The following is a 25,477-nucleotide window of genomic DNA, read 5'->3' as shown; positions in this document are numbered from 1 at the left end:
AATAGGAAAAAAATAGTAAATCATGTTCAAAAATTAATATTTTCTAATGTTCCATTAGAGGAGAGAGTCTTCTTCAAGAATATGCAATTTGTTTTAAAAAATATGTAGATTTGATGGAAAAAGTTTGACAGGAGAAAAAAACTATCAATTTTTGATAACTTTGACTTTGACTAGTTATAACTTGAAAAAAATAGCCGAATTTCAATTTTTCTTTTTTGGTGCACTAGATATACATGTCAACTCTAACATATTCCAAAATTAGACCAAAATATGAACATTTTCATATATTTGTTTAACGGGAAAAAAACTCTATATTTTCAGCATTTAAAAATAAATAAAAAATAGACATTAAAAATTCAAAAATAAATAAAATTTTCAGTCAATGTTTTAAAAAAAAATTATAGACATAAACTTCATCCAATTTTACACATTTCATTAGTTTACATCATCTTCAAATTCTAAACACAAATGCCACTTTTATGTCGTTAAAGTTGAAGAGTTTAAATTCTAATATCACTTTTCCTTTATAAAAAGTGACACAAGTTTGTGCTTTTACCTAGTTCTTTGGAGATTTGTGGAGAATCTGTCCTCCCAAGTTGTTTTTGGTTGAGTGATATTTTGCTTGTGTTCTCATCCAGTCCTTGTGTTATGATCTTTGTGATGGTGGTGTGCCAGACATGAGTACATGCACGTACATTTGTTAGGTGACTTGCAAGGCCCAATCTTCCATGGTACTTCCAAAAGTTATGATCATTGGGGTTGGGTTGGGAATATGCATGCCCACGGGTACTTGTCATAGGATGACCATGGCTAGGGAAGGGTAGCATATGGAGGGGGCTTCTATCTCACAACCCAGTGATCATGGCACCATGGGTTCACAAAGAGTGCTTTAATTAATTGATAACTAAATAAAATGTGTGAGTGGTAATAAAACTTAAGATAATAAAATGTATGTGTGAGAGCATTTTCTTTGAGGGAGTTGTATCTACACGATCTGAGCTTGGGCTTATCGATGCCAACCAACTCTCCATGATGTCAACCCCTACTTAGTAGCCTATTGAGTGTCTGACCAGGACCTGTAGTTTATGCATTGTCTATGTCTTGGTTTCAATCATCATTACTGTTTAACATGAGTGATAGCCTTGGATGTTTTCCTTAAGTGTTTGTGGTTGGATCATTATCTCCATTAGCACAGAAGGAGTGGACCTATGAGGCCTTGTGGTTTGGAGGCATAGCTACTCATACCACTACTAGGGATCAATGCACAGAGACAGTCTTTATCCTAGTGCAACCGTTGCCAGATATTTTTCTCTTGGTACTTTGAGTTCTAGAGTATGCTTTCTTGTGATTTATGCTTTCATTGAAATTCTTGTATATCATGTTTAGATGATGTTATTTATTGATGCATTTCCTTATTATGATGATTAGCATGTGATAGGTGATGTTATCTACTTGTAAGATTATCTTATGGTTTACTACTAGCATGTTAGATTTCTTTATGCTTATATTGTAGCATGTTTAAGTACTGATGTCCCTATTATGATAGTATTGATGATCTGATAAGTGGCTTAGGATGTTATGTGTGGGGGATGGATAGGATCCATGATGGTCTTATGATGCTATTAATGGTTGGAAGGAACCACTTACCTAGTTTTGTTATTTTTGCACATTGCGATGTTACTACTATTCACTGTGATGTTGCTTTCAGTACAATCTTTACTGCTATGATTCAGATGAATAGATGCTCCTCTTTCTGGTTTCATGGTATCTTGTTGTTTTAGCACTCAAGTGTTCATTCCTCAATTTACATAGATTCGGTACTCCTCAGTGTGGAGGTTTTCATGTTTTTATGCTTTTTAGTCTTTCCCTTTTGCTATGCTATTGTGTTTTCTCATGTAGGAAGGCAGTTCCTCACTTGAAAATGTACTTCCTCACACAGGGAAGCAAAGGCTCATGTGGTTTGGTGTGAATCCTTGTGTGAAGAAATGCACTTTCTTGCACAAAATTCGAGACTAGTACACTTCCTCATGTGAGAAACAGGGAGCAGTTAGGCTTGGTCGAGGAAATTTTGGAAGTTGGTTTTGAACACCTTATAGGATTTCACACCTTTCCAGTTCAAAATAGTCTTTCTTAGGGTTTTAAAATATGTCATTTAAGTATACTTAAGATATATTTTAATATATGCAATGAGTCTTTTGAGATAGGTTTCAGACCTCTCCGAGATAAGATAAAAATTTTAGGAAATTTCAGGGCTTCAGGATTTTAGGCTTACATAAATTTTAGGATTTTGCATTTTTACCCTAGCATGGTGTTTTGTTGATGAGTGGTCATTTCTTTGAGCCCTCATCATGTGCGTGGTCATTGTTGGCCTTTGTGTGTGTGTGTCTGGTTGGTAGTGGTGTTCAGAGATTCATTGGTTGTCCAGATTGTGGTGAAGTCTTCCATTGTAATCTATGTGATCCCTATATGATGTTGTCATGTGCATTCATACTTGTAAATTTTTTTATCTTGGCTTGTATTGAATCCTTGTTCCAAGGATCTCTGGGTGGGACAAATTACAAGAATACTAAAAACCCCATTTTCTCTAAGTCCATCCTCTAAAATTATCAATAGCCAAAAAAATCAATGATCCAACACTAGGTTTGTACCCTATGAAATTTAGCATCAATGCATTTTTCAGATTGAAAAAATATTTTTCCACAATGAAATCAAGGAATTTGAGCTACAGATCGCTACATTGTTGTCATGCCCAAAATATAAGGGCAAAACACACACACAATTTTTTTTTTTTTTAATAAGAATAATTAAGATAATAAGGTCAAAAAAGGTTCAAATGATTAACTATAATGGAACTAATTGTTCAAGTAGTTTGAAATTCAAATAACCGAAGGTACTAGAAGATAGAAGCAAGTTCACATTGTTATAGAGCGGTGACAATTCAATTTGAAACATAACATTAAATAGATGAAAGTTTCTTAGTAAATCAATTTATTTAATTTAAATGAAAAATTCATTTAACATTAAGAGACTCTAAAAACTCTAGAAGGTCAATTAAATTTAACTATTCAACCATGTTAACTACGTTTTAAAAACTTTAATCCAATATCTAGACTAACCTTAGATATACACATACAATAGAGACAACTTTGTTATCGGTTATACTATCTATATTCTAATAGATAATTTCCTCCAACATACTTCTAACAGTCTTACTTATTAATTTATCATTTGCAATTAAAATCAAAGGCTAGAATAATTTCAATTAAACCTATAGGTAAATCTAAACATTATTTAAAACTATTATAAAATTTAGGTCCACATTAATATCGCCAATATAAAAATCAATCTAATAATCTCACAATTATATGAAACTAATTAATAACATAAAATGAAATTCATCTATATAAAAAAAAAAAAACTAAAATAAAACTAACTAATTTATAACTATCTTAAAATAACACTAACCACTTTCTAAAACTATTTCTAACATCTTTACTAACACAAAAACATTATATTTCTTCCTAATATTATCAAACAACTACTAATCTAATTATAGATTTATGCCATTCTTAATTTAAAATATTAGCAATCTAAAACTAACTAAACATCTTTACTACCTAGATTGCATACTAATATACTACACTTATGCAACATATAATACTAAACTAAATTTGAAAAGACTTTATTGAAATCTACTTACTAATCTAATTAACAATTTAATGCTTAAACTCATTTAACAACTATTAATAAAATTATCTAATAACAACAATCAAATCCTATACTAACCTAGTCTACATACTAACTATGACTAACAACCACTAATACATTAGGGGTCAATTTGCGACGGTAGGCAAATGTAATTTTTTTTGGCTTTTTTTTTTCAATTATAGCTTGAAGATGTCACAATTGCGATGTCGTTGAGCTATAATTGAAAAAAAAAAGCGTTGATCATTTTGTGGGTTTTGTTCTGCAGGTATACAATATATACTACGCGACATATTCATCCACCATTTCAAACATTTTTTGTAGCGACATATTCATCTTCCATTTCAAACATTTACCGTCGTGACATATTCATCTGCCATTTGTAAAGAAGGGTGCACTGTTTTGCTTTGAGGCTTCATTTTTTCAAGGTAGGGGTGCATCCACCGTTTGCAACCTACATCATTTTATCAAATGGGAGCTATATTTTGCACATGCCTACATTCCATTTGATATTGGACACTACGTTCCAAGCTGGGAAAGCCTACATTTTGAATATTACCCGCACTTTCATTTGACAAGGGAAATGTTTCAAATATGTGCTTGTGTTCAAGCACTAGGTGAACTGTTCTTCAATGGCATGCTACCGTTTTGATGCTTGGCGAGCATGCGCAATGGAGACCAGTGCGTAGGTCATGGTGCTATGGTTTAAAGAAGGGGGATTTGGCTTGTGTTTACAAGGAAACATTCCAAGGTAATGGCCAGAGCTCTTTTGTGATTTTTGATTATTTTGTACATTTTAATTTCTATACCAAAACCCTATAGTTGGTTGCTAGAGTTATGGTTTTATTAGACATTATTAGGGTTACAACTTATTGATATAGTTGTAATGAAAATTTGTCAATACATATGAGGTGTTCATATGGTCGCTTGAGCCCTGCAACAAGGAAATGCTTATGAGCTATTTTAAACTATCATGAGATTTTTGCATTAATTTTTGTAAAGGATATATATGCTTCAGATTCATTTTGTTGAGTGTGGATTTTATAGTTTCGGGAGAGGATGTGGAGAAATGCTGAGGGTGTCTTTCCATTCCTATGCATATGATTTGGCGAATCTTTAGATAGAGAGAGACTATGATGGTAAAGTATTGTTGTCAAATGAGAACACATAAATCTAAATTATTTTGAAATGGCAACAATTTTCAGTAAATGTTTGAAATCATTGACAATTTTTGTTTGGATAAAATTGCAGAGAATTTTTCCTATTAAGATAAGAAATAAACAGTAACAATAGTATAAAATTATAGGTAACAGAGTTAATGTTGCATACATATCTAACAAAGAAGTTAATGTTGCATACATGTCTAACAAAGCAACTGATTGTTGTTAGTTTGTTTCAAAACATGTCTACTATTTTTTCAACTACGATAATATGAAAATATTAAAAAAGTTTAGTACATTACATCATACAACAATGAATTTCTATAAACATTGAGAAATTAGGATATATCACTGGACAAAAATGTTGCTAAAATGATATCAGATATTTCAATTCATTGAAAATTTCAAGAAAGTGAAATTGCACTCTAAGTCTAGAATCCAAACAACAATCATTTATGTGATCCATTTTAATTTGCATAAGGAACCTAATCAGCATAAACAACATCAATTCCTCATAAACAGCTTTTGACATATAAATGAAAAGTAATATAAAATTAAATAACCAAAAAAGAACAACCAAAGGCCATATTTTTTCAACCTATTGTTTGGATAGGGTTGGGGTATGCATACAACCTAGTACATGGATAGGCTGGGAGCTCATGTTCACTACATGGATAGGTAGGGATGGTCTCTTTAGAAGCCTAATATCTTCCAAGAGCTTCAAAAAGTGATTTTCGTTATCGTTATAGTCTTCATCTTCGTCATCAAGATTAATTTCCAATGCTTCAAGAGAGGGCGTACTCTAAAGTAAGCAACTTATTATTTCAACTTCTTTCTGACTATACTCAAAAAATTTGATGGTCATTTTCTTGAAATTAGGATGTGGAGGGGTGATGTGTAAATAGGTATAACCATCTCCTACATTTCAATGAATAATTTAAGAATTTAAGACAAACTATGATAACTTACTTTAAAAAGAACCACATTTATCTATTATTTACGTCAATTCAAGACATACTACCTAAAACAAGAAACTTATACAATTGATACACAATTTTTTATGTTTGAACATACCTGACTATTTAAGCCAAACACAAAGAACATCTAAAGATTTGGAAGTCTATGAAATAGTTTGAATAATGGAAAAGCCATTCTTCCCATTGCAAGAGTATGTGAAGTTTCTTTAGGGACTGAAAATTACCTATAATGTTAAGAAACCTTGCTAGAAATTCCCTATATCTAAGATAGCCATCATTAGGTGTGGATTCCAGCCGCAGTTCCCTTAAAGTGTCTCCACAATACATTTCAAGATGAAAAATTGCATAAGAAAGCTCATAGAACAAAGGACCATTTACTCTCAGATCCTCAATCATAAACGTATCCATACCTTTGAGTTTGGAACAATCAACTAATACAAACTCAACTTCGCACATATTAAGATCTTCTATAAATGATGAAGAGATTACTGCATGAATTAGCCCCAAACAATATGTCATGACAAGTTTTCGAAGAAGGGGACAGAAAGATACCAAGGAGGCTAAAGAATCATCTATCATTTGAACATGAGAGAGGTAACAACTAATGAGGTTGGGGAACCCAAGAAAACTAGTTGGAAAGTTGATGAGAATGTAGTCACCTAGATTAAGCGTGACAAGACGTAAACATGAAAAGAGATTAGGGATATCTTCTTCTACATGTCTTGGATTAGTAGGGTGATTAGTAAAGCAATTATTTATAAGGTAATCTGAGAGATAGAGATGTTGGATATTGTGTTGAGATGTATATTCTATCCATTTATGCACATTTTTAGGAGAGAAGTATATTTTTTAATCTAATGTATTTTTTAACTAGACTTTTAGCTTATATGTTTTGAAATTGATTTTAGTGGCTTAATGTTGTAAGGTCTCTTGAAATAAGACCTTCAGGCGGTTGGTCAAAGTTTTACAAATAATCTTATCCACAAATTTTCCTAGAGCAATTGACCGAATGTTATAAAAGGTGATTGGGTTAAATGTCTTAGGAATAAAGTCAAAGAAATTATTTTTAAAATATTAAAGTATTTAGCTAGGTCTAAGAAGATTTGTGTACTTTCGACAATTTTGCTTAGTTTGTGAAAGTTGTAGATCAAGGTTTTCATAGCCCAATTTTTGCTTCGTGCGAAGAACGACCATGTCAGATAATATAAGTGAAGAACAAAATAGGGAGACAATCACTAGATTGTTGTCTAACTTGAAAAGAAAAGGTGATGGAAAATTTTATTGTCCTTGCAAAATTTGTAAGGGCTTAAACCATAGAAGACTGATAATCAAAACAGTTAAGAGACATTGTAGGGAGAATGGTCACATTGAAGGGGGACATGACTATCATCCACTGGTAAGTTGTTCATTATATCATTTTAACAATTTATATACATATGAAATCACTTGATGATGAGTTGATGATCATGGTTTATTTATGTTAATCAATTTTATATAGGTTGATCTCCCTAGGGAAGTACATGATATGAACCACAACAATCGAAAGAATATGGTTTTTGAAGTGGAGGAACATGGAGGTGCGAATATCCAAGGTGAAGATAATGATCCCATGGAAGATGATGATCATGCGCTAGAAAACACAATTGAAGATGATGGTATAAATACATTGATCCATGACACATTTATGTTGGAAATGATTGAAATGATCATAAGAAATTTTTTTGGAATGATATATGGAACTAGTAAAGAATGTTCTCAATCATTGTTTTGTCATTGATGTCAAACTTGCTACTTGCAGGAATGGCAATTGCTTTAGTGATCCAAATACTATCAATTAGTTGATTGTCAAGGAGGAGGCAATCAATAAGAATGTAACTAGAACACCTAGAGAAAGGTTGAAGTTATGATGTTGTAATGAAGTACAAGGATCAACTAAGCCATTGATGAAAAAGTGTATTTGATTACATACTATAAGATACAGAGAATGGGCACACTGAAACATATCAAAGATGTAAGGTTTTAGCTAAGACATTTGTAAAACTCAACTAAGTTCATTAGAGAGAAGGAGCCAAGAAAGCTAGTATGTGCCAAGCAAATTCTTAGTAAGTGCCGAGCAAGTTCAAGTTTTGAGTGATATCGAGTGCTGAGCAGAGATAGGTGCCGAGTAACACAGAGATGCCGAGCACTAGTAAAATGAATAGTGCCGAGTAACACAGAGATGTCGAGCACTAGTAAATCAATAATGCCGAGTTGCTGCATTATTTTGAAAATCAAAGATTTGCCAGATCTAAGCTGACAAGGTTGTTATCTAGAAGTTTGTAAATTAAAATGGAAGATGAGAATGATGAGTTGGTGGCACAGAACACCATGTAAAACATTTTTAAGAATACAACTGACAAAGTTTGAAGATAAGAACAAGATATAAGGTAGATACATTGTATCCTACCTAATCCATTCTAAACCCTAAAATTGGAGAGGGAGAAATGAGCAACAAAGACAAATCAAATTTCTATTTAAGGAGTCATAAGTTAATAAAAAAAGATAGAGAGAGGCAGTCAAGCATGAAAGCATGAAATGCTGAAGGAGGTGCTAAGGAGATAAGAGAGCATAGTGACTCTGTTTCGGTAAGAAGACCCCTGATATGGATGCATTGGTACAATGAGTTAGAAGACTCAAGGAGATGAAGCTTGAGAAGAAGTCAAGCAGTTAGAGCTAAAGTGATTGAAGCCAAGCATTAGGATTGAACTGAAAGTGTGATCTGAAATTTGCAAAGTATGTTGTTAGTTATATCAGATCAAAAGACCATTATCGTTACTTTCTAGCAATTGTAATAGTAAAGTTTAAATCCTATGGACTTAGGTTAGTTTAATAGCCATGAGATAAATCCTTTAACAGGGTGACATTCCAAGTGAATGTTCTAAAGTCCTTTAACCAGGCCCATTCCTAACAGTTTGGTGAAATCCTCTAACAAGGTCACATTTAACAGTGTGTTGTAAGCCTTTAACAGGGCATCACTTCAAAAGAGTGAGAATCTAGTAGCATGTTACTGGTGGTTTTTTCCAAATTGGGTTTCCATGTAAATCATTGTGTCATGTGTTGATCTTGCATGTTGATTTACTGTAACTTGCTAATATGGTTGATTTAAGATTGGATGGATGAAAAGTGTATAGATTCATTAAAAGTTGTGAAAAAGTATTAATAGGGCATTTGGACCTTGGATAACTGATTCACCCCCCCCCTCTCAGTTATTCTAAAGAATTCTAACAATTTATTCCAATCGTATCCGATCATGATGATGATGATGACCTCAATGTACCTCTACTTGAGAAGGCATACAAGCCCCTATACAAAGACTCCCAAAAAACTCTTCTCTCTATTGTATTGTTGTTGTTGAATTTGAAGGTTATGAATGGTTTATCCAACATAACAATGTCACATATGTCATATATATCTTTATAGTTAACAAAGGGTGAATAATGTACCACTAATATTGTTTATATTAACAACTTATATTTTTTGCTGTAGATTGATAGGCGAGTTTCTGTTACCACCATCAAATATTCTACCTCACTCATATTGAGAATTATCTACTATTATGAAAGCTATTGGAATGGAGTATGAAGCAATACATGCTTGTCCCAATGATCATATTATATATTATAAAGAACATGAATTTGCAACACAATGCCCTGTATGTCATACGAGTAGATATTGAATAGATCGACTAACAAAAAAGGTGCCTCAAAAGGTTCTTCGTTACATCTCCATTATTCCACAAATGCGACAATTATTCAGGTGTAGTAGCTTGGCTCAATTTATGGATTATCATGCATGCAATAGAAGTCGAGATGACATTATTCAAATCCCTGTGGATGGTTTGACATTTATGCACATAGAGGAAAAGTGGAAACACTTCAAAGAAGAACCTCATAATCTCAGGCTTTCATTGGTAGCAGACGGTGTTAATCCATTTGGAGAGATGAGATCTGTTTACTCGGTGTGGCCTATTTTTTTATCAACAATAAAATTCCTCCATGGATGTCAATAAAGAGGGAGCACATTATGTTGGCAATGGTTGTTCCAGGTATCTTATCATTTGATAGTTATTAATTTACATGTACTTACAAATCTTGCAGTAAAATGGTCACAATAATTATGTAATGTTACTGTTCATTCAAGTAGGTAAATATCAAGTAAAAGATATGTATGCATATATTGAGCCTCTTATTGACAAGTTGGTGGAGTTATGGAACGGTGTCACTATGTATGATGTGTCTAGACCAATAGGACAAAGACAATTTCAATTCCATGCAATACTTGCATGGACAATACATGATGCCCCAGGGCTAAAAAATTTTTGTGGTATGTTATAGTGAATTCAAGTTGTGCACGATAATTCTAATTATAAAAATCAACATATTTAATAATGCAATTATATCATTATCTTGTAGCTCTTCAAACAAAGGGAAAATTTGCATGTCTAGTTTGTGGTCCAAAGATGAAATCTCATCATTCAAAAAGTTTAGGAAAGCATGTGTTTGATGAGTGTAGACACTTCCTCCACAGGAATCATAAGTATTGGAGTACGAAAAAACGTCTTTTCAATGGGAAAGAAGAGACTACATCAAAGCCAAGAAGAATGACACCTCGCTTATGGAAGTTGGAATATAATAGAATTAATCGTCGAGGTAATGTCATTCCACCTAATGGTTTATGTTTGTAATTTATATATTTCTATTGTAATTTTTGTTTACTAATTATGTAATTGATGATCATGAAGGTCGTCAAGGCAGTACTGGCAACCTTCCAAAGGGACTAAAAAGCTATCCCAGACAATTTAGTAGGTTTCCCTACTATGAGAACTTACAAATTGTGCATTTGTTTGATACTATGCATATTGGAAAGAATATAACAGAGACATTGTGAAAAATATTGGATGGAAGGCGTGATAAAGAAAAAATTGTCAAAATTTGTAATGACATTCATGATTCCAATCATGCATTGAAGAATTTCATTCACTCAAATAGCAACAGAGATCATATTAATATAAGTGCCCTTCCTTGGTTATTAACAGAGCAACAAAGTGATGCCATAAAAGAAGTCATATGAAAAATTCAATTTCCCACAAGATTTGTTGCGAACATAAACAATCTCATATAAAAAAAAAGTGAATTTGGGCTAGGGCTCAAAATGCATGATTGGCATACTTTCATCAAGGTAAGTTATGTTCTTTTGTATTTACAATATAATCATAAACTACGTGTACTATTCATTATGTTATGTTAGAAAACAATGAAATGATTGGTTTATAATTACTATAGTACGCGCTTCCTCTATCTCTCCCAGAGCACTTCAACAATAACATCAAACAAGTGATATATGATCTTGGAAAATACATGAGGTAAGCAGTAATATCTATTCAATTTGTTGTATATATTTATTATATTTGCGATTTGTTTTTCTTGCTATGTAATCTATTGTATATTATTTTGTAAAGTCTCGTATCTATATATTTTTTGTGATTTGAATCTCTTAATGTAGGTGGTTGTCATCTAAAGAAATCCATAAAGAAGATATAAACTATTGGAAGAGAAGAATTCCTCATTTACTGTGTGAAATGCAAAAGTGTCTACCTCCAACTTTTTTCAATGTACAGGAACACTACCTCATACACCTAGTTGAGGAGATTGAATTGTGTGGACCTGTACACACTAGGTCAATGTGGATGACTGAGAGGCACTTGAAATCTTTAAAGGCTTTGGTTCAACAAAGAGCACATCTTGAGGGTTCTATGGTAGAGGGATATATGGTATACCAGACTATGGTGTACATTACTGAATATCTTCCTAAGTTTGCATCAAATATCCATGTAGATCTAATTTGGGATCTTGAGCCTTTTAAAAAATTAGAAGGGGAGTACTTGATGGGAAAAGGTACATTGAGGAAAGTGAGAGGTAATAAATTATTTCTTAATCTTCAAAATAAATCGGTTGTAAGTTGTCTATTTTTTTTTGTACAAGTGCTTGAGAGTGGGATGCACTACATTTGTATATTGCAAACAATCTTTGATTGGATGACGGTATGGATTGAACGATATCAACATTTTAGTTGCACATTAATAGGGAAGGTGTATCTTCATTGGTTAAAGAAGCTCATTGTAATGGAGATTCCAATGTTACACAAAGGGAAATATATTTAGCACATGGTTTAAGAGATTTCTAGGTATGTACAAATGTATTAATCACTCGTATGTTTATCAACTCACGATACAATAATTTTGACATGTTTCACATATTATTGCAGGTTAAACACCACAAGGCTATGTTTTGTATTAGTCAAAAATTTCACGTCAAAGTGTTGGATGACATGAAGAAAACTTGTGATTCAGGAATAATTGCAGTCTTTCAAGTGACTAATATTTCATCTAGAAATGACTTACATCCTCAAGAGTCTAAAAATTGATACTATGGCATTTTGGATGATATACTTGAGTGTGACTTTAGTTCCTTCAAATTAGTACTCTTCATTATCAAATGGTACAGGCTACAACTTAATCCAAATGATCCTGATAGAACTATTATTAGACATGATAATGGATTTACAATGGTTAATACAAGGTCATTTGAGCCATTTGGGGATGAGCCCTATGTTCTTCCAAGCCAATGTGAGCAGGTATTTTACTCAAAGGTTCCACATAAACTGGGTTGCTCATTTGTTGTTAGACATGAACCGAGAGGAAGGCCAATAAAGTATAATGTGATGGAAGAAGAAGATACCGAAGAAGTAGAAGATGATGTAGATGCTAATCATGATCGATAGTTATTGGATGATGTTCCTAACACAAATTTTCATGAAGAAGAAGAAGATGATGATGACAATGATGATGCTACTGATGATGATGATGAAGATGATGTTGATGTTGATGATGATGATGTTGATGATGATGATGATGATGAAAATGACGATGATGACAACGATGATGATGATGGTGAGGATGATGATGATAATGACAATGATGAGGATGATGAGGATGATGAGGATGATGATGATGATGATGATGACGAGGATGATGATGATGAAATTTAGAGGTATGCCATCAATCCTTAATTTATTTAATATTCATTTCCTGATAGAAATATATTTGTCTTATATGGTGATGCAGAGACCCTAGGTGGACTTGCAATCATTCATAACAAGAGGGACTTCCATAGTGTTCTCACAACACCAACCAAACATCTTCATAAGATCCCTCTCCTTGATCCAAGCCAACTCCATAACCTATTAGAGTGCACACCAAATCCTTATGCCACCTTAGGTTCTACATCTTTGGAATAATCCCATGAATGTCCCTCAATCCATCCAATGGATTCATCCAAGCAATCTAATCAACAAACTATCAAATGTTCACAATGCCTCAATAGGTGCCAAACCTGACTTCACCTTAAATAGGTGTTTTCTCGACCTCCACACACATCAAAAAACTTCAAATAGCATGTCCCCAAGGTGACTAAGCCCTCAACTCATCAGTTGATACAAAAACCCAGTTTTAGCCCTTCACTAGGCCTACTTCCCTAGTAGGCTTATAATGTAAGCCTAATTTAAGTGTTATATTATGTACCTTTTAATGTTTTAAATTTTTTTGTGATGCTTATGATGGATGTGATTATGCTCATGATAATTGAATTACATTTGCAGGAAACTGAACCCCTTTTAGGAGCATCCTGCACAGTCTCATGGATCGACAGGTATAAGTCAATACTCCTTATAGATAGTCTATTTAATACACTTCTCAATAGTAAGATTGATGTCTTCTAAGATCTCTCCCCATTTTCAGGTACCAATGAATAGGTATTTGTCAGAAGTGTCTTCCTCGAGTGAGGGAAATATAGGAATAGAAGAGGAAAGTGAGACATGTAGTTTATCTAGAATAGGGAGATTAACTAGAGGTCAAAGGACTAGAAGGAAATTCAATAAACACATGAAATTTTTCCTTGCTCATGGGGGGTCATGTTCTTATGATGATGAGACAAAAGGTGACATCAAGGTGCCTTTGAGGTACCAACATCTACAAAAACATTGAGTACCCAAGGAACTTCCTCCAATAAACACTAATTTTTGTGTTAAAGAGAGGATATATCACATAGCACCATCATCATTACATGGTTTGGGCCTATTTTCTATGGACGGCATAAAGGTTTCTTACAACAAAGTTTCTGAATTGATGGAGTATGTTGGACCATGTTACGACTACAAAAGTTGGATGCATATTGTTCAATAAAAAAAAAGTATGCGTAGGTATGCCCTCTCGAAAAATTATATGCAATAGCAAGACAATAATCAAAGTAAAAATGTGGCTATATACATTGATGGAATGCTAAAAGCAACAAGGAATATTGTCGGTTTTATAAATAGTACACGACCTAGGTCAACTATAAAGAAACCCAATTGCATATTTGAGGTGCGTGAGGGAAATCGTGTAATCATCTATGCGATAGAATCAATACATGCAGGGGAAGAGCTGCTTATTGACTACAATTTGAACCGCATAGATACAAATGAGGCTACTATCATGGGGGTGGTACATACTATTAAACCAACTTCTAATCAATGACTCCAACATACCATTTAGTCAATAAAGTTTTGGCTAACATTTTTATACTTGATCTTTGACACAGGGGCACAATATGGAGCAACTGCCGAGAGGGGATGTTGGTGATGTTCCCAGCTCAACTACACATGAGGAGGTAAAACTCATTGTAATTGTGCGAACTAGATAGAAGAAAAATGTTATTTTTTTAATGTTGTTTTCTTCATTGTTTTGGAGTAATTTTGATAATACTAATACTATTGTTGTCACAGAGGGCTAGTGGTCAGAGGGAAAGGAACCTTCAGTCCCTCAACAGCCCCCCCCTGAGGAGGACCCTTTCTATATTGATTTAGCAGAGACTGATGACCTGATCAGTTCGATTAAAAAGGTGCTAAAGAAAATTGGCAGAGAAATTATGCATTTGGCAACCATAAAGCCTACTACTCAGGAAAGAAAAGATAGGGGATTTGAATTGTTCCACACCTCTGAAACCTTAAAAGTATGTATTAATGAATTTTTTTATTATAAAAAGAGTTCAATAATGGTTTTTATGTTATGCTCTTTGATGGAATTAATTAAAATATGGATGCATTTTCTTTACAGAGTTTTTTGCATGATTTTGAGCCACATTCCCATGATGAGGGTGCTGCAGGTGGTTTAGGTAGATCGCATGTTCCATTCCCCACTTGTGTTTTCCACTGAATATATATAGGAATGATCATAATCATTGACAATAAATGCTCGAACAATCCTTTTTTTAAATGCTCTAACAATCTTGTCCACTCTAGTCCACGCGTTCTATATTTATGCATGCTCTAACAATTTTATTCTTTAGCTTCAAATCAATTGTATCCTATGGCGATGCCACCTCCATCCAAGAAAATGACAAATCTCTTTTTGACTGCTGAGTTGGCAACACACAGCTTACAGGCATCAACTGTTGCACCATCTACTGGTACACAAATCCCTCTTTTTCTCTCTTTTGTTATGTGTTTAAGTGTTATGTGTTTACGATGTAGATTGTAATGACCCCCCTTTGGTAGTCGCTCAACGTTTAAAATTTTTCACAATTTTATGATTCCAAACCCTAAGAACTTGACTCCATTCATAGCTTGGATATACAAGGTTATGTTTTAGGTCAAACTTCAATTACTTGTCTTTAGTTATGAAAGATTGTAATATTGAAGATCATCTTCTCTTGTAGTATATTATCGCAATTATATTCTGATGCAGAGTCTAGCAACCACTTCTTCTACAAGCCTTCAGAAGGATTTCACAATCCAATTTTTGGATCTAGGACTTGGTATAAGTCCCCTTACCCACACCGGGTATACACAACTGCTGAGCCCAAATGGGGCAATCCACTTCAAAAACTTCACTCACTGACACAATCAATGGTGATGACAACCAAGACCTTCAGTCCAACCACAATCCTCAATTTTTTTGGAATCTACCAAATCCACAACAATCCTTTGCACTTCTAGGCCTACAATCCTTGTAGCCTTTCCAATCCATTTTCTTTTATTTTCACCAACTATCCCTCTGTGGCATAGGGACTTCTCCACTATTTTAGGCACCTCTTAAGACACTTGATAGAATCCCAAAAGATTCTAGGATGATCTTGCTCCAACACCCTCCAAACTGCTACTTGGTACTTAGGCCTAATTGATCAAGTTAGGCTAGGGCTTCAAGGAAGGATGGACTAAGTGGGTTCCCAAGACCTCCTAGGTTAGGTGCCCTGCACCATATTCATGTGCTTGATCATGCAATGAGATGTGAATAAATATTTCTTTTATTGATGAAATAATTGTCTAATATAATGTCCTTGATTTCATAGAATGGTTAATGTGATAATAAATCTACAGTGATGTAGTTGATATTTCAGATGAGCCTTATAAACTTACATCAAGTATGATTCTGTTTCTAATGTGTATGAGTTACTTCATGATAAATGGAGTTGTCTTGCTTTGACCTTCCTTAGTAGTAATCAATGCTTTCATCATATTCAATTTATATATATATCCATTAACACAACTATGTTGTAATTATTGGCTCTGATCTATATCTAATTCGTCGTCTTCCCAATAGTCACCCTTCATAAGTTACTCAAGGATTCAACAATATCATGGAATCCACTCAAGGAGCTAGAGTTCAACTCAAGGATAAATAAGAAGTCCCTAACTTTAGGATATCAACCAAACACTCCTCTATAATAGGTTCACTACCTTGATTCATTTTGAACAACTTTCAATTCACTTTGTCCATGTTTCAACTTCCCTTTCATTGGGAACACTCCTAATTCACCCTTCCTGCAATCAACACTTAATCTCTATCTTCAAGGATTCTCCTAATCCTTCCAATGCCTCAATAACCTTCAAACAACATAACTAAGGAGTTCCAAACCCTACCAAGTATCAACTCTATACCAATCTTCAAAACTGCCTTTTGTAGGATTGTCCTATTAGCCTTGTCTTGCAAGCAAATTGCATTTTTCTTCCAAATTTCTCAAACACCATGGTAACATCACCACCTCTTCAAATACCCTTTAATGAGTTCTTAAACCCTTGCAATTATCAACCTTTCAACTTGTGACTGATGAACCCTTCTATGGCCGTCTCTACAATCGATTAGGCCTAATTAGCCCTTGCCTAACAAAGCAACTACCTTTTGTGCTTATTATCAACCTCCCAAACCTTTACACAACCTTAAGGAATCTAATAAATAGTAGGATTCCTCAACTTGTTTAACCCTCCATGCATTTCTAGATACTTTTCCATCAAATCCTCCCTTTAAGGGTATCTAGCCCAGGGCTTCCTAGAAAAGACCCTAAGTCAACTTATAAAATCTTTCTAATGGCTCAAACACTTTTAAACAAACCCTCTCAGGTGTTTTCAAGTAGTATTTAGTCATTCCAACCCTCAGATCATCATATTCACCATGTGGTGCCTTGCAAATGCACCTTTATTGTTTGGTTTAACAGTCACCCTACCATTCCTTTCTTTGTTCATTGTCACCTACATCTAAATCATGTTAAATTCATCATATTTACAAGCCTTAGTACCTATCCCACAAGTTACATTTTAATCACAAAAAGTGGGAGAGGCACATTTTCCCAAATTACTTCAAAACAGTGACAGACTGTCACGTTTCCTGTTATAGCAGAGATCTAAAAAGTAGTTTTTCTTGAAAATAACTTACAAAACCCTTGCAAAAAGTTAACCAAACATGAAAATTTCTTCAAGAAGAAAAATAGTAACTTTTGAATGGCAAGAACCTTATTGAGTTACCAGTCTGAATCTTGCAAATTAGAAAATTGTCCCTATGACAGTGAAGTGCAAAATTCTTTTATTTATATCTTTTCTTTGTACACACACACCCCTTTTCTCAACTACAACACTTGTGTCTTATAAAGACCTTGCTTTTAAAGCCTTTTTCCCATCTAACTAACTCATCAAACTAAACAAAGACTCCTTGGATGCCAATTGCCCTTCACAACTGTCTTATGACAGCAACAAATAGTTTTTTTTTACAACTTTTAACATCAATTATCATTTGTTCTTTTATACTTCGTGACAAAGATTTATGAAACTTATGAAACTTTTTGCAATAGGAGCTATAGCATCATTTCCTGGATGTTCCTATGTTCCCAGTACGGGAACGGTGAAGGATGTCATATTGATCATCAGTGACGATGAAGGCATTACATTAAAAGTAGCCAAAGTTCCAAGTACTTTAAAGTTATTATTATTCTATAGTGATATAATAGTAATTTAGTTTTTGATCACTCTTCATTGACTAATGATCCCATGATTTTTTTGTAGGGAATGATTGTTTTGGGAGAAAATTTGGTGATGAGTGTTTGCGAATATTCAGGCCCACCTTGCGTACCTGGTGGAACATCATATCCTAACTAAAACCCCAAACCACTATTTTGATTTCATATCATTGCTAGAATAGTTTTCCTTTTCATCCATTTCTTGATCTATATTAAAGGTAGCTTCACTTCATTTATGAGTCTAACATGTTTTTTTTACTTAAAAGGTGGAACAACCAAAAAAAAAGTTGAAGGATGATCTTATAGAGAGCATGAACCAAATTTTTGGACCTCATGCATTCGAGAGAAAAAAGCTCCTTGAAAAAGATGGTATATTTTTGAAGTATATTAGGGACTAGTAAATAAATAATTTATAGGTTAACCCCAAGGTATGAGCGTCTACCCTATGTTCCTGAGGCTGAGTGGCAGGCTTCGATTTTGGATGGAAAGTATAAAGCTGACATGAAAAAAGAAATTACACCAGTAGAGAGTAGAGCAAGGTATGTGATACTGTTGAGAATGTAATTATGTACTAATTAACCTCTATATTTATGCTATCTAACATATTTCAAACTTTTCATAGATTGCCTGACACATCAAAGGCAACAAAGGCAAGACTAGAAAATCACGGGACACACAAGCTTGGCTCTGGTGGTTTTTTGAAACTTCAAGCATGAGTTGTAAGCATTAGTAAATGAAAAATTGTATCAAATTTTTTATATATTCTGATGGGAAATGCTAGGATAGACTAGCTTGTCTATGCTTCTGATCCTCAACTTGGATCTCAGTGTTTCTCCACACCAATATATGATGCAGAGTAACACGCTTTGGAAGCACCAACAAACTCCTAGCACCTTGGAACAACTAAGAAATTCAAGTTATCACCCCAATCCTCTATTCTCCACAATAACATTCAAGGCTTGATTCACCTTCAAACAAGGAACTAATCTGCTATTACAATTGCTCCTTTAATTCATGGACCCAACTCATCACATAAGGCTGTATACTAGTTACTTCTCCCTTGTACCATTCAAGGCCTTATACACCCAACCTTGACACCAAGTGTTTTGGACAACTCCAACCCTCTAACATAAATGGAAGCCAAAACAAACATCAACACAACCCAAAACAAATCAGGTCTAAGGAAAACTTGCTGTTACCAGTCACAGGGCCAATTGCAACACTTGACCTTTATTCTACACACCAACCAAGAGTGCAATTGGATCCTCTAGGACTCCTAAACACCAAAGATAGTTTAGAACAACTCCAACATGACCAAAATAAGGTGTAACAAGGGTTGGAAACCCTGCTAACTATTTACCATGCAAACTGTTGCAACCAACCTAACAAGCACTTAGGTTTCTTAACACTATTTTTCACCAACAACTCAAAATTTTTACAAAGGACAAGGCAAACAAAAAGAAAATTCAAACACCCTTTTCAAAGTGCCAAAAGACTCCAAAGTTTCAAAATTCTACTCCACTCTAGCGTACCCTAACCTCAATCATGCACTCAGGCCTAATTAGCAACTTTAGGCTTGGTCTACAATGAAAGGGTTAAAAATATGGGTGCATGGGTCAAATCTTCAACTTCAGTATGTCCTCCTAGCCAAATTTGAGATGCCTTGCCTCCACACCAAGTCCCAACTTCCCTTTTTTCACTCTAACTCATCAAATTGCAACAAACAAGGTCTAATACATGGGTCTTATTAGACCTAGGGCTTGCTCTTAAAATTACCTTCTACAACCTCCTGCCTCTAGGCTTTTGACATATGATAAAACATTGCCCTAGTTTGCTCCATACCAAATTGGAGAAAATTCCAACTGCGAAAATTCAAACTAGGGCCATTTCTTTTGCCACAACCCTTGTTTTGAGGGTTTCACAGGTAGCAAGAAAGAAAAATGGATAACTTGAAAATGCAAATAGATCTTTCCTTGAAACCAACACCAAAACTTCTTAAAATGAAAACTCCAACTTTTCAATGCAAAACAACCATCGTACAACCTTCACGAGTCTGTACAATATGGAGAAAAAGTCAAAATTGCCCAAAAATAGCAGATTTTATTGATTTTAAAGCAAGTACATAGATTTTTATTCATCCCATGGATGTTTAGAGCCTTTATAGGCTTGTACAAAGTAGGTAGAACCACCCCATGATAGTTGCAGCCGTTGGGAGTGGTTTCTATTAAGAGTTGTAACATTTTGCAAAAAGTTGCTAATGCAACTTTGCAACTTTTGTATTTCCTTTTGATATTTTAACTACCCTCCATTGGTTGATGAAAAAATGCTAGTAAAATTCACCATACCACGCAAAAATGTAGGGCTCAGAGTTCAAGAGATGCCTCACAGAAGAGGATAAGAGAATTGGCTTCCAACAAGGCTATAGAACTGTGGTTGAATGGCTACGAGCTGAAATCAGTGTGGAAGGTTCTAATAATGATGCATCTGAGCCACAAGTAAATAAGCTAAATGAAATTTATTTCAAATTGAATACTTTACCAATTATTCTATTTGATGTTAAGTTCCAATATAAAGTGAGTATATCTGTTTTAAGCAAGCAATGATAACAATGCATAGGATGTTGGAATGCAGCCTGACAATCCTTCTACACAATCTACAGATGCTGAAGGTTCACATGATGTGCATCCTAGTGGTGAAGGTATACATTTGTTATTAAAAATTTTATATTTAATTGCAATTGGTGTTTGGATTAACGTAACATTTTGTATAGCAACTATAGAGGGTCAAGGGGTTGATGTTCATGAGCATGTTGACGTTGAGTCCAAACAAAATGATGTGGTCAAATCAGGTAAAGAGTGCCACAGTTATGTTATTTAAAATAATTAAATACTTGTAAAAATTATAATAAATTATTTTTAATTTAACTCTTTTATTTGTTATTGTAGAGGACCCCCCTTTGCAACAGCATAGGAATTTGAGATCATCAAGAATAGAGAATAGAACAACTGATGAGGGGGGAATTGATGATGACACTGATGCTCCTCTTAGAGCTTACATAGAAAAAAGAAATAGAAAGAAAAAAAAGAAATGATTGTCATCTACATACCTTAATTGATACTGACTAAATTTTATGTCTCAATGAATTTAATTATGTGCTAATGAATGTTCATGAATTATGTGTTAATGCAGAATATTGATGAATGTTGCATGTTAACGAATCTAATGTGTTAATGAATGCTATCATGTGATATTGATTGAATGTTACATTTTATTAATGGATGAAAGAATGAAAGAATGTTATATGTTAATGGGGAATGTAGAGTGATGTTAGGGGGAGGGGGGTGGGGCCAAATGAGCTTCCACCTTCACATGGTTGGCCTTGTTTAGTAGAGAATATTAAACTATTCTCGAAACAAAGTGAAGCTCAATAAGATACTAAATATTTCTCTATTTTGTCCTATGTTTAGACTATTGTCCTATGCATCTAAGGCTTCATGCTTTGAACTATCATGAATTTCTAAACTTGTAGCTTTTTTATTGCATCCTTGGATCCCAGCACTGTCTTGGGATTGTGTTATCACCAATGATATGATTATCATAATTAACTAGGAAAACCCTTGATCAAAACTGTCTTGGGACTGTGTTATCTGAATATGCCGCTACTTGGAAGAGGTTATTTTAAGCAAAGGGAATTAAGATTTGATCATATTAGATAGCTTTCCTGAAAAATATATCAAACTCTTGGGCTTCAAATCAATTGTATCCATGAGTCCATGGTCAAATACAAAACTTACCTCCAAGTTCCAAATCTTCCCACCCATACTCTCTAAATTTTATATCGAATGGGCCCTCTGTTAGTTCACTAAGCATAGCTGCTACTTGTGCCAAGAGAGTCCGAGATATTGCAATATGGAATTGTTTCCCATAATCTTTGCTAAGTTGAAACACTGTAAACTCTAGCTAGGTTCATAGAGAACATTATAATGTTACTGCACACCTATTTTCTTAAATATGTACCCTACTTGTGGAATGTCTTGAAATAGGATAGACCCCATTCTCTAAGCTGAAAGGCCCATGTATGCTTATACATAGCTAAATGAATAGACATATATTATGAGAATGAGATTGGCACATGAGAGTTCAGATAATAAACATCTTGTGTTTATTTTTACGTGGTAGAATTATGAATTAGCATCAGACAAAGAATCTACAAATTGTTCAACTTTTATAAGTACAAATATTATATTCATATTCATTGTTAAGATTTGATAAATAACAATTTTTTGGTCACGAGACAACCAACTTCATTGCTAGATACTTGCATTTCAATAGATTGCATGCTTTAGCGAGAATAAAACAAATATAGAAGAATAATGAACTATGGTGGATGATTGAACAGAGTCCAATTTCTTGGAGAGTTTAGAGTGACAGATTAAAAGTCAAATTATAATGACCAAATGTTGAAGTTCAGATTATGCTGCATTGGGTCCCATACCCAAACCAGGTCCAATTCGTACAGTTTGTAGGCCTTCCCTGGGTCTGTAATAGATGTATCTAGAATAATTTGGTCAGGACACCCGTGCTCTTGCCATATCAAGGTTGAAGCTAGATCCCTACAGTCGATCTTGGAAATAAAATAGTATGAAAAATTACAAAAAAAGAATAAAATATTGATATGTATATATCTTTATACGTTTTATATAATTATTGAGTGTTGGAAGTAGTTTGACCACTAATGATTTCTTTTTTTTATACATATGCCATAAGTATTAAACCTTTATAACTTTTGATTTAATATTTGGCATTGAATTATTGATTGTGTTTCATGGTTAATTTAGCTTGTTTTGTGCAAAATGTGGTTGTTTCTAATTTTTATTTATTTATAATGTACTTTTAGCATGACTGCTGAAATGTTACATAGCTAGCTGTTAATGACAAGTGTATTTTGATTCACTTTTTTTCAGCAGAATGCCAGAATGCAAACTTGGAATCAATCACAGGGTGCTACTAGAAGCTCAAGGCAAAGCATCAAAGGGTAAGAAATTGATTTGGATGACATCAAGTTTCATCAGTATGCAATAAAGCTCATTTTCTTATTCAATTCCTTAAACTATCAATTTTATCTTATATTAAAGTGCTTGCAAATTCCTTTGATGTTGTACTTGGTCTTTTTTTGCCTTGAAAAGGCATATGTTAATTTCTATTTCTTCTGTTAGGTGCATTCGTCTTGCTCATTTTGAAAAAGATAGAACTATATCCTTCATACCTCCTGATGGGACTTTTGATCTTATGAACTATAGACTTAGCACACAGGTTTGTTCATATATTCAAGAGAATGCAGTTGTCAAATCTTTGAAGTTCTATTATGGAGGATATCCTTCTAAAGTAGGTTTCATATCATATGTTTTTATTACTTTGTAGGTAAAGCCATTGATATGGGTTGAAGCTCAAGTAGAAAAGCATTCAAGAAGTCGGGTTGAACAATAGGAAAGTTGGATTGAAGAGATTGAAGATCAATGTTAACTATTAGATTATGATAGGGTTTGATTAAAAATTTCTTTAATGAAAAGATGCAAATCTATCCTTATTCAATTTATATACTCCACATTTAAAAAAAATTACGAATTCAATGTTTAATCTTTTCGATCCAACTAGATTTGTATCCTCAGCATTCAACAAAGTTATGAATTGTTTCCTCATTTTTTTTCTAAATTTCACCACAGCTTCCTAGTAGGGTGTTTTATATAAGCTGTTTCTTGCAACTTTTACTTAAAAGAGCTATTACTGTTCATGGCTTTCGTAAACATTGTTTCTTGTTTATTTACTGAAGTTAGCTTGGGTTGTATCTCGATATGTTTTGTGTATTTATTTTAGTGAAAGTTGCAAAGGGCTAATATGAAATTACATTTTTAAAAAAGCACATGTAAGCCAACTTTCATGGAGCTCCCTAATCATTTGTTGTTATGAAATTTTGCTATTCCAAACTGTGATAATAAATTATAATATCTAAATTTTATGTTATTTTGTCATTCTGTCTGTTTATGGTCTCAATGTTTCTTTTGAATGCAAACTAGTTTCTTATTTCAGTTCTAAGGTGATAGAGAACAAATTACTTCCCAAGCATGCCCCTCTAAATTCAGGGGTGTTCATGAAATTCACAAAACGAATCTTTTTTTTTTGTTCTTGTGATTTAAGTTTTGAAATGTGAAGTCAAAAGCTAAATAGTAAATTTTTAAAGTATGATCATGATAGTTTGATGGTTGGGATTTGTTTTTGAGAGGAAGAATGTAGAAAGGTCTCAACAGAAGGGCAACAGAAATGGTTGGAACTTTCAAATAAATTTCATGATGCAATTAAGGTTTGTTCTATATCTGAATTTGATTTTCTGATATACAGATAAGACATCTATGCATTTTGATTCTCAACATGATATTTATGTTTTATTTGCCCTAGGTTGATTGCAAAGTATAGGCCTACTATGCGAGGTTTTATTTGGTTTGATGTAGCTGGAAGCCAACAATTTTTATTTTTGTTTTACTTTGTATCCGTCGCTATTGCGATGTCAGCCACACAAATTGTGACGGGGTTGCTTAGCGGTGACGCCCAACTGTCATCACAATGGCAAGGGTGTCTATTGCAATTGCGACGTCAGCCACAAGAATTGTGACGGGGTCTCTATAGCGACGATGCCCCAACTACTGTTGCAATTACCTAATGTCTATCACTATTGTGATGTCAGCCCCAAGAATTGCGATGGGGTTGATGTCACAATAAAGTGGTTGCATAGTGACATATATGTGTCGTAATTGCGACAGTATAGGATAGACGTCATAATTTGCGACTAAAAAATAGCAACATCTATGACTATCGCAGTGGTGACACATTTTTGTCATAATTGCGACACATAGCCATCGCAAAATGATGCCAAATGTATTAGTGAACTATCCTACACAAATATAATACTAACCCCCTATCCTAAGACCTATGCCTACCCTCCCCTTTCCTTAAGCCAAGTGGGTCTACCCCCTCACGTGGCCCCATGTCCAATGCATAGTGCGCTACCAAAGGTCTGCGTGCTGCAAACCTATCCCCTCCCATTGCCTTGTGTGAGTGGTGGTCAGGCCAAATCCAACACATATGGGAGAAGTGATGGGGGAGTAATGGTAGAAGTGTTAAGTTTATTACACTTTCTTTACTTCCTTGATAAGATAGGGTCATCGATGATAGTAGCATACATATGGCAGGTGGTTGGGTGAAATTCACACCTAGCTCT

The 25,477-nt window shown here is 34.1% G+C and overlaps 2 pseudogenes; both read left to right on the top strand.

Moving 5' to 3' along the window:
• Positions 1-14,782, top strand: part of LOC149530825 (eukaryotic initiation factor 4A-6-like) — a 33,583-nt pseudogene extending 18,801 nt beyond the window's left edge.
• A 502-nt stretch (positions 14,783-15,284) lies between these two features.
• Positions 15,285-25,477, top strand: part of LOC149530824 (26S proteasome regulatory subunit S10B homolog B-like) — a 79,982-nt pseudogene continuing 69,789 nt past the window's right edge.

This window comes from Cupressus sempervirens, chromosome 11, assembly GCF_028749045.1.
Source record: "Cupressus sempervirens isolate cs-2001-9-10 chromosome 11, ASM2874904v1, whole genome shotgun sequence".
Classification (NCBI taxonomy): domain Eukaryota; kingdom Viridiplantae; phylum Streptophyta; class Pinopsida; order Cupressales; family Cupressaceae; genus Cupressus; species Cupressus sempervirens.
Note: the sequence above shows the minus strand (reverse complement) of the source record. Positions and strands in the feature narration are given on the sequence as shown.